We start from the raw sequence: 11,936 nt of genomic DNA, 5'->3' as shown, positions 1-11,936 counted from the left end.
CTGGCACCCCTGCGCGCTGTAGGGCTGGCACTGAGCTGAGGAGCAGCTTCTCGTAACCGTGAGGAACAGCCGAGTCCTGCTGCTCTCTCACTCCTAGGTCCGGACAGTGGAGGGGACGCTGAAGAAGCTCGTCCATGCCTTCCAGCCAGAGACCGCCAGGACCAATGGTCATCAAAGAGAGCTGGGGGCGGTGATCTGCCGGAACGAGGGAGAGACACGCCATGGGGAAGAGCGGGGGGTCAGAAAGGCCTTCTTGGGGATTTGGACTGGGCTGGGTGACTTTTAGGAAGATTCAAGGAAGCAGGGCTCTGCTCTGGCCTGGATGTTGTCGGAAAGCGGGGCTATCCCCCTGTGAGACCACTTAGTAGCCCTTCTCTAGAAGGCAGGGGGAACGAAGCGTGGCCAAGCCTGTGAGTGGTAAAGCAGCAGAGCCATTCACGTTAGGCAGGCCTGGGGTGACTGGTCATTTGTGGGCTGGGCAGTGCTCCTGCTTTTGACTGTTCAGCGGTGACTGCGGAAGTCTTGGTTTGGTCTCGGTCCATCGTGGCCACGGAATGAACCTACCCGACGTGGGTGGGCTGTGCAGCTATCGGTATTCCCTGCGAGAGCGCCATGGCTGTCAGCATCCGACCAATTTCCCACCGTCGGGGGTTGCTCTTCTATTCCCCAGGAACCTGTCCAGGTGAGTGAGGGAGAGCCAGACGGGGGTCGCTGCAGAAGCAGGTATGCTGCTAATTAAGCAGACAAGTAAGTCCTGGTAGCAGCTGAGATGCTCACATCAAGATGTCAGCCCTCACATCTTGAAGGATCGGGCATTCTGGCATGAGGCAGCGCCTGTCCTTGGCAGTTACTCTCTGTGTCTCATTCTTCACATGTTCAGGCTGTCACCATTTCCACTTAACTTTCAGCCATGACCCCGGCTTGATTGTCAGGGGCAGCATCTGGAGTCCAAGAGACCCAACTTCAAAGCCAGCTCTCCACCTACTAGCCATGTGGTAGCAGGCAAGGCTCGCGATCTCTCTGAGACTCAGTTTCCATCTTTTAAAAAAAAGCTTAATGTTGCCACATTCGTGATAATTAACGCCAGTTCACCTCTGCCTCCACCTTTTCCCCTCGCTGACACTCACCCATCTTCCTCCCCACGCGTGCACACCTTCCTTTGCTTGTTGTGCCAGTTTGAAGGGATTATGTACCTCAGAAAAACCACGTTTTCATCCTGATCCAATCTTGTGGGAGCAGCCATTTCTTTTAATCCCTACCCAACAATGTAGGTTGGAATCTTTTGATCAGATTATCTCCATGGAGATGTGACACGCCCAGTTGTGGGTATTAGCCATTGATTAGAGGGAGATGTTGACTCCACCCACTCCAGCTGGATGGGTCTTGATTAGTTTACTGGAATCCTTTAAAAGCAGAAACATTTTGGAAAAAGCTTCAGAGACATGAGAACCACGAGAGCCCACACAGCCAGAGACCTTTGGAGATGAAGAAGGAAAACGCTCCCAGTGGAGCTTCGTGAAACAAGAAGCCTGAAGCAAAACTTAGCAGATGTCGCCATGTTCACCATGTGCCTTTACAGTTGAGAGAGAAACCCTAAACATCATCAGCCTTCTGGAACCAAGGTATCTTTACCTGGATGCCTTAGATTGGACCTTTCTATAGCCTTGCTTTAATTTAGACATTTTCATGGCCTTAGAACTAGAAACTAGAAACTTAATAAATTCTCCTTTTTAAAAGCCATTCCATTGCTGGAATATTGGATCCCAGCAGCTAGCAAACTAGAATGGTCATTTACAGTTTTTAGCAATTATGAATAAAGTTACCATATATATCTGTGTATAGGTTTTTAGGTGAACATGAGTTTTTAGTCCACTTGGGTAAATACCTAGGAAGTGTGGTTTCTGGGTTGTATAGTAAATCTGCATTTCATTTATAAGAAATTGCAAAACTGTCTTCCAAAGTAGCGGTGCCCTTTTGCCTCCTCACCAGCAATGAGTGAGCATTCCCATTGCTGTGTAAATTTGTCAACATTTGTTATTGTTATTTTTTTTTAAGCCGATATAATAGGTACATAGAAGGATCTTCCCTGATGACAAATGATGAACATATTTTCATGTGCTTATCTGCCATCTTATGTATCTTCTTTGGTAAAATACCTCTTCAGATCTTTTGCCCATCTTAAAATTGGGTTTCTTTGTTTTCTTATTGTTGAGTTTTAAGGGTTCTTTATATATTGTGGACACAACTCCCTTGTCAGCCTGTGATCTTCAGATATTTTATTGTGACTTTTCTTCCCATCTTCTTAATAGTGCATTTCAGAGAACCAAAACATTTAATTTTAAAGAAGTCCAAACTGTCATTTTTTTCTTTTATGTGTCATGCTTTTTGATGTTGTATCTAAAAACTCATTAGCAAACCCAAGGACACACAAATTTTTCCCCTTGATTTTCTTCTATAAATACTATGATTTTGCATTTTACACTAAGTCTATGACCCATTGTGAATTAATTTTTGTGAAATATGTGAAGTATGTGTCTGGATTTTCTCCCAGAGGGCAAAATGGTGTTCATCTATTCCAACTCTACTTGTTGGAAAGATATCCCAATGCCATTGAATTATCTTTCCCCTTTGCCAACAATCATTTGACTGTATCTGTGGCTCTATTTATTTATTCTATTCAGTGGATCCATGTGTCTGTCCTTTCACCACCACCCTGTCTTGATTGCTGTAGCTTTATGGGAAATCTTGAAATTAAGTAATGTGAGACCTTCAATTTTGCTCTTCTTTCAGGATTGTTTTGGCTAATCTTGTTCCTTTGCTTTTCCACATAAATTTTTAAATCAGCTTATGAATATCTATACAAAAGCTGGCTGGGATTTAGGTTGGGATTTCATTGACTCTATAAATATGGGAGAATTGTCATCTTAATGATATTGAGTCTTGCAATCCATGAACATGGTACATCTTTCCATTTATTTAGCTCTTCTTTGATTTCTTCCATCAGTGTTTTGTATTTCTATGTACAGATATCCTGAACATATTTTGTTATATTTATACTTAAGGACTTCAGTGTGTGTGTGTGGGGGGGGGGGAGTTGTAACCAGTATTTTTAAAATTTTCGTATTCCAAGGTTCATGGCATATAGGAATATAATTGACTTTTGGGTGTTAACTTTATTATTGTGTGACCTTGCTAAATTCATTTAGTATCATTTTTAATAGATTCTTAGGAATTTTCTACATAGACAATCATGCCAATGTGACTAAAGACCGTTTTATTTCCTTCTTTCCAATCTGTATGACTTTGAGTTTTTTTCTTGACTTGTTGCACTAGCTAGGTTTTCCTAGGAAGGGTGAGAGATGACATCCTTGCCTTTTTTCAGATCTTTGGGGGAAAGCATCCAGTTTTTCACATGGAGGTATTCTTTTAGCTATAGTCTTCCCATAAACACCCTTTCTTAAGTTAAGAAAATTCCCTTGTTTTTCTACTTTGCTGAAAGTTTTTATCATGAATTTCGTCAAATGCTTTTTCTGTATATTTTTATGTGATTATGTGATTTTCTTCTTGTTTAGTCTGTTTCTACAGTGAATTACATTGACTGATTTTCAAATATTTAACCTTCTTGCTTTCCCACTTAGTCATGATGTATTACCATTTTATACACTGCAGGATTTAATTTTCTAATATTTTGTTAAGAAATTTTGTATCTATGTTCACAAGAGATATTGATTTATATTTTTTTCTTCTAATATCTTTGACTAGTTTTAGTTTTAGGGTAATGCTGTCCTCATAAATAGTGTTTGCAATGAGGAAGAACAAAGGAATGTCATTACTGCAGGGTGCTGGAAATAGATGGTAATTAATATTTTAAAATGTCACCTTATGTGTGAGACTAAAGCAAAAAATGTTTATTTGGTACAAAATTTATATTTTGACTAGTGCATTTCCTAATATAACTTATGTAGATAGTTTGACTGAGCACCATAAGTACTTGGAATCTCAGGTAGGACATGAGATTTTGTTGGTTTGTCTGAAGTGATGCCCCGATGAATCCCAGAGTGATTTGATCAGTGAGTGGAAAAGTATTTGCAAAACCCCCTTCGAGGAATGGTGAGAACGGGGAGAAATTCAACTACCCCAAGTTGAATTCTTGATATTCTCACAAGCAGTGTGGACAACCAAAGCTGTAGGCTGAGCCCCCTGTCTTGGGGTTTGTTCATATGAAACTTAACCCCACAAAGGATAGGTCAAGTCTACTTAAAATCTAGGCCTAAGAGTCACCCCCAGGAGAGCCTCTTTTGTTGCTTAAATGTGTCCTCTCTCACCAGCCAACATGACGAGCAGTCTCACCACCCTCCCCCTGTCTAAGTGGGACATGACTCCTGAGGGTGTGGACCTTCCTGGCAACGTGGGACAGAAATCCTAGAATGAGCTGAGACTCAGCATCAAGGGATTGAGAAAACCTTCTTGACCAAAAGGGGGAAGAGTGAAATGAGACAAAGTGTCAATGGCTGAGAGATTCCAAACAGAGTCGAGAGGTTATCCTGGAGGTTATTCTTACACATTAAGTAGATATCACCTTGTTACTCAAGATGTAGTGGAGAGGCTGGAGGGAACTGCCTGAAAATGTAGAGCTGTGTTTCAGTAGCCATGTTTCTTGTGATGATTGAATAATGATATAGCTTTCACAATGTGACTGTGTGATTGTGAAAACCTTGTGTCTGATGCTCCTTTTATCTACCTTGTCAACAAATGAGTAGAATATATGGAATAAAAATAAATAATAGGGGGAACAAATGTTAAAATAAATTTAGCTTAGTGAATAAACTTGGAATATGTCATTGGTAACAGAGACTATTTCCATCAGGAGATAGAAATAGGGTATGATAGTGGGTAATTGGAGCTGAAGGGATACAGACTGTGCAACAGGACTGGATACAAAAACTCAAAAATGGACAGCACAATATTACCTAACTGTAATGTAATTATGTTAAAACACTGAATTAAGCTGCATGTGAGAATGATAGAGGGAGGAGGGCTGGGGGCATAAATGAAATCAGAAAGAAAGATAGATGGTAAAGATCGAGATGGTATAATCTAGGAATGCCTAGAGTGTATAATAATAGTGAAATATACAATGTACAAATTTTAAAAATGTTTTTGTATGAGGAAGAACAAAGGATTGTCATTATTGCAGGGTGCTGAAAATAGATGATAACTAATACTTCAAAATGTCACATTAGTGTAAGACTAAAGAAAAAGATGTTTATTTGTTACAAAATTTAGATTTTGGCTAGAGCATTTCCTAATATAACTCATGTAGATAGTTTGATTGAATGTCATAAGTACTTGGAATCTCAGGTAGGACATGAGATTTTGTTGGTTTGTCCAGAGTGATCCCCCGATGAATCCCAGAATGATTTGATCAGTGACTGGAAAAGTATTTGCAAGCTCCCTTCGGGGAATGGTGAGAGTGGGGAGAAATTCAACTTCCCCAAGTTGAATTCTTGATATTCTCACAAGCAGTGTGGACAACCAAAGCTATAGGCTGAGCCCCCAGTCTTGGGGTTTGTTCACATGAAACTTAACCCCACAAAGGATAGGTCAAGTCTACTTAAAATTTAGGCCTAACAGTCACCCCCAAGAGAGCTTCTTTTGTTGCTCAGATGTGGCCTCTCTCTTCAGCCAATATTATGAGCAGTCTCACCACCCTCCCCCTCTCTGCGTGGGACATGACTCCCAGGGGTGTGGACCTTCCTGGCAACGTGGGACAAAGATCCTGGAATGAGCTGAGACTCAGCATCAAAGGACTGAGAAAAACCCTAGAATGAGCTGAGAATTAACATCAAGGGATTGAGAGAACCTTCTCGACCAAAAAGGGGAAGAGTAAAATGAGGCAAAGTGTCAATGGCTAAGAGATTCCAAACAGAGTCGAGAGGTTATCCTGGAGGTTATTCTTACACATTAAGTAGATATCACCTTGTTCTTCAAGATGTAATGGAGAGGCTGGAGGGAATTGCCTGAAAATGTAGAGCTGTGTTCCAGTAGCCATGTTTCTTGATGATGATTGAACAATGATATAGCTTTCACAATGAGACTCTGTGAATGTGAAAACCTTATGTCTGATGCTCCTTTTAGCTACTATATCAACAGAAGAGTAGAACATATGGAATAAAAATAAATAATAGGGGGAACAAATGTTAAATTCAGTTTGAAATAGTGGTAAATGAAAGCGAGGGGTAAGGGGTATGGTACATATAGGTTTTTTTTTCTCTATTATCATTTTATTTCTTTTTCCGTTGTCTTTTTATTTCTTTTTCTAAATCGATGCAAATGTACTAAGAAATGATGAATATGCAACTATGTGATGATATTAAGAATTACTGATTATATATGTAGAATGGAATGATTTCCAAATGTTTTGTTTGTTAATTTTTTTAATTAATAAAAAAAATAAAAATAAATTTAGCTTGAAATGCTAGTGATTAATGAAAGTGAGGGGTAAGGGGTATGGTAGGTATAATCTTTTTTTTCTTCTGTTTTTGTTTTCTTTTTCTATTCTTTTTATTTATTTTTCTGAATTGATGCAAATATTCTAAAAAATGATGAATATGCAACTAAGTGATGATATTGTGAATTACTGATTATATATGTTAATATTTTATTTCATTTGTTAATTTTTTTAATTAATGAATAAATTTTTAAAAAAGTGTTGCAGAATGTTTCCTCCTCTTCTGTTTTCTGGAACAGAAGTGTGGAATTGGTAGTAGTACTTCCTGAACTGTTTGGAATAATGAGCGGGTGAAAACACTGAGGTCTGGAGTTTTCTTTTTGGGGAAATTTTTAAAAACTGAAGTTCAATTTCTTTTATATGTTTAGGCTATTCAGGTTATCTATTTCTTCCTCAGTGAGTTCTGGTAGTTCGCTTCGAGGAATTGGTCCATTTATCTAAGTGACTGAGTTGATGGACACAGGTGTTAGTAGTACTCCCTTGTTCCTCTTTCACTGTGTGTGGGATCAGTAATGATGTCCACTCTTTTATTCCCAGTGTTGGTGACTCATGTCTTCTTTTCCCCTTGGTTAGCATGGCATTTAAAGTAATTTATCTGGGCTGTCTTCAACAAGGAGAGTCCAGTTTGGTGGCAGGGCTGGAATCTGTACACTTCACCCTGGAGCCCCAGAGGCCAAGAAGGCGTGGTCGCTGGCTGCCCTGGAGGCAGAAGCTGCAGCCCTCACCTAGGAGTTGCTCCTGGCCAGCTGCTCCTTCATGCCTTACGCAAAAGGATGAAAGAGAGTGCACTTCTAATTGGCTAGAGATAACCCTGCTCCTGAAGTTTTTCCAGAGTTCTGCAGGTGGGTCTAGGGCTGATTTTTGCCCCAGAGGCCATTCAACCCTGGGATTTAAGATAGACTGGATGCTTCCCAAACTAGTCATTGGAAACTTCAAGGACTGAAAGGACCAGGCAAGCCCAGAATAGTGTGGGGGGTTGGTCCCAGGCTCGGAGATGCGTGTGCAGCTGCGGCATGCTCTGCCCAGTCTGCCCACGTGAGTCCCACCCTGAGGCGCTCAGAGAAGATTTGGGGAAACAACGGGGATTGGAGGAGCTGCAGGTGGTACATGTGAGGTCTTATTGTTTGAAGAGCTTTATAACATTGACTACTATGTATTAGACACTGTGGAAAACACTTAGATCTGCATGATTTTTAGAAAACACACATGGGCCTTGAGAACTATTATCAAGTTCATCTTACAGAGGAGATTACTGAGTCTCACAGAAGCCATATCTTTGCTTATGGTCACATAGATTGTCAAGAGGAAGGAGCCAGAGTCTATCTCCTGTGCCTCATCAGTAACCTGGCTCGGGTGGGTCCTAGGAGTCTATAATCTGAGCTTCTTCCCAGGTGATCCTGGCTCAAGGTAGAAGACAGCCCTGGCTGAAACCTTGATTGCAGCCTTCAAGAGACCCAGCCAAGTCAGGCTTGGATTTCTGACCCACAGAAACTAAGGTAAGAAATGTGTTTTCAGCTTCTAAGTTTGTGGTAATTTTTTAGGCAGCCATAGGAAACTAATACAGTGGGTGTCTGGGAGTGTGGAGGGGAAGGACCAGCAATAATAGTTGACATTTATGGAAAAATAGCCGGGCTACATGTATTTCATCCATGAAAACAGCCCATTTTATAGATGATGAAACTGAGGCTCAGAGTGTTTAAAATATTTGTCACAGGCAACATAGCCAGCCAGTGGCAGAGCTGGGATTCAAGCCCAGGAAGCTTGGCTTCAGTACCCAAGTACCTGACTGCTCTTTTAACAAATATTTACTGAGCACCTAGTGTTACTCCAGGCACTGCACTGGGCACTGGGGATACAGTAGAGAACCAAATATAAATCCCTGACCTTGTGGCATTTACTCACTATTTGGGGAGAGAGAGAGTTTTTTTCCTTAAGAAAAAGTAAAGGGTGACGTCATGCATAATGGCAGAGTAGGAAGATAAAGGAATTACTTCCCCTCCCCACTAAGACAATCATTAAACTGAAAAAAAAATTAGAATAATGTATTTAGGAACTCCAAAGCCTGACTGGACACTCATTGCCCGGGAATGCTGAGGAAGGGAGAAACTGCTCACATTTAGTAAGAGGGAGGTAATGTGAAGTCCTCAGCTCTGCTACAGCTGAGCTCCTGGAGCAGATGGCTCATGCTAGGACTGGTCCTGTATCCTCCAAAAAGTTAGGATTGTGCATTTGGTTGACCTGGCAATACCCAGAGGATCATGCAGATACCTGCCTTTGTTTTAGCTGTCTTGGGCCGCAGTGGTTTCCACAGCAGCATGTATTGAAAGATTTAAAGAAACAGGGAACATTTTTACTTGTAGCCAGACAATTAAGGAAATCTCTGTCAGGTCACTGGCTGACTGCACAGATAATGAAGCAGAAATGTCATTGACCACACATAAACAGGAATACAGAGTTTGCAATAATGGTTTGGAAAAGTCACTAAACAAACAGATGACTGTGGTTGTCAGCAAGCAAAAACCAGCAATCCCTAAGGAGAGTGAGAATCTGATTTACAGAGTTACCACATTATCATATTCAAATGTTCAGTTCTCAACAAAAAATTACCAAATCATAGCATGACTTATTCACAGGAGAAAAAAAAAGAGAAGAATTTGATAGAAACCATGCCTGAGGAAGCTCAGACTTTGGAATTACTAATCAAAGATGTTAAATCCATGCACAACATGTTACAGGAAGTATGGGAAAAGAACAAAGGGAAACAGGAGAAAGATATACAAACAAATAATGAATGCCAATAAAGATAGAAATTATAAAAGAAACAAAATGGAATTTCTGGAGCTGAAAAGTGCAATAGCTGAAATGAAAAGTAAACTGGAGAAGTTCAACAGCAGATTTCAACAGAAAGAATAAAAGAATCAATGAACTTGAACATAAAGCAAAAAAATTTGAATGAATAATGACTATAACAGCTCAAATTTGAGGAAAGACATGAATGTACACAACCAAGAAGCTCAATGAACACAAAGAAGGATAAACTCAAAGAGATCCATACAGAAGCATATAAGAGTCAAATTATCAAAACCCAAGACAAAGCAAGAATCTTGAAAGCAGAAAGTAGAGAAGCAACTGGTTAAATACAAGGATCCTTAATAAGATTAACAGATGATTTCTCATAAAAAAAAAAAGGAGTCCAGAAGGCAGTGGGTTGAAATAAAGTAATGAAAAACAAAAACAAAAACCTGCCAACCAAGAATTTTGTCTGGCAAAATTATCCCACAAGAATTAAGGAGAAATTAAGACATTCCTAAGATAAACAAAAGCTGATGAATTTCATTACTAATAGACCTGCCCAACAAGACATGCATGAGGTCATCCTTCAGGCTGAAATGAAAGGACACAAGAACATAATGTGAAGCCATAAGAAGAAATAAAGAACACTGGTAAAGAGGACTGCATAGGTAAATACAAAGGCCAGTATTATTGTATTTTTGGTTTGCAACTCCACTTTTTTCTTGTATGATTTGAAAGGCAAATTTATAAAACAATAATTATAAATTTATGTTAATGGATACAAGGTATAAAGATGTAGTCTGTGACAATATAAAGGGGGGAGGGTCAAAGGTATAGAGCACAGTGTTTGTATACTATTGAAACTAATTTGATTTTATTCAAACTAGTTGTTATAAATTTAAGAGGTTAATTGTAATCCCCAAGTTAACCACCAAAAATAACTTAAAAATAAACAAAAAGGAATATAAGGGAATCAAAACCATGACACAAAAAATCAACTAAGCACAAAAAGGCAGTAATGGAAGAAATGAACAATGAAAAACACCTGACAACAGAAAAAGAATAAAATGGCAGAAGTCCTTCCTTATCATAATTGTTTTAAATGTAAATTGATTAAACCGTCAAATTAAAAGGGTGAGACAGGCAGAATGGATTGAAAAAAAAATACACACAATCCATCTATGTGCTGCCTACAAGACACTCACTTTAAATACAAAGACACAAAAGGTTTGAAAGTAAAACTATGGAAAAACACATCCCATTAAAATAAGCAAAGACAGCTGGAGTGGTTAGAGAGAGCTGGAATGAAACTGGAACTTAATAATGAAGGAAAATTGGAAAATTCACAAGTATGTGGAAATTAACACACTCAAACAATCAGTGGATCCAAGATGAAAGGGGAAATGGGTCAAATCACACAGGAAATGAGAAAATTCTTAGAGGTGAATGAAAATGGAAACACAATGTACCCCAACTTATAGGATATTGCAAAAGCATTGCTAATAGGGAAACTCATAGCTGCAAATGCCTACATTAAAAAAGAAGAAAGATCTCAAATTGATAACCTAACCATATGCCTTAAGGAACTAGAAAAAAGAGAACTAAACCCACAGCTAGCAGAAGGAAGGAACTTAGAAAGGTTAGAGTGGAGATAAACAAAATAGCAAATAGAAAAACAACAGAGAAAATCAAGAAACTAAAAATTAGCCCTTGAAAAGATGAACAAAATGGACAAATCTTGAGCTAGATTGACTGAGAAAAAAAGAGAGATGACTCAAATTACTAAAATGAGAAAAATGAAAGGAGGGACATTACTACAGACTCTCCAGAAACCAAAAAGGACTATTAGAACTCTATGAACAATGTACAGCAACAAATTGGTTTAAAACAACACAAATTTATTATTTTGCAATTCTGGAGGTCAGAAGTCCAAAATGGGTGTTATTAGGCTAAACTCAAGATGTTGACAGAGGTGGGTTCCCTCTAGAGGTTCTAGGGGAAAGTCTGTTTCCTGGCCTTCTCTACTTTCTGGAGACCCCCCACCTTTCAGGGCTCACAGCCCTCTGATCAGGCTTGGCTGTGGGAATAGACAGGTCACCATCTGCTTGCCATTTATAGTCTGGGCTCAAAAGCCACCTGGACCACTCTCTAGTTGAGTCATTCTACTCTTTCCATCTCAGTTTCCTCATGTGGAAAGTGGGACAATAACACCGACCTAATAAGTTAATGTTGGGCCTATTAAATGGGCGAGGCCAGGGGACCACTTTACTTAGTAAATGTCAGTTATGTAATGAACATTACTACTACTACTACTACTAGTACTTTGTGTATATATAGTACTATTACTCTATCATAACTGACGGTATTATTCTCCTCAAGCTGCAGACTCGCCCCTAGAGTGATGGGGCGTAGGGGGTGGGAGCCAAGAGACCTATGACACCGAAGCTCAGAGCTGGGCTGGGGCGGGAGCCGGGGAATCTGTTTAGCAAGTGGGGTGAGGACGTGGGGGGCAGCGCTAGGGCCCTGGGTATGCAGTGCACCTCTCCCGCCCACTCCCATAGCCCCCCCCGACCCAGTGCACTGGAAGCCCATCTCCTTCCAGGGCCAGGAGGGGTAAGGGCAGGTAGGCAAG

The sequence above is a fragment of the Tamandua tetradactyla genome, chromosome 16 (genome assembly GCF_023851605.1).
Source record: "Tamandua tetradactyla isolate mTamTet1 chromosome 16, mTamTet1.pri, whole genome shotgun sequence".
NCBI classification, from domain to species: domain Eukaryota; kingdom Metazoa; phylum Chordata; class Mammalia; order Pilosa; family Myrmecophagidae; genus Tamandua; species Tamandua tetradactyla.
This window is presented reverse-complemented; position numbering follows the sequence as displayed.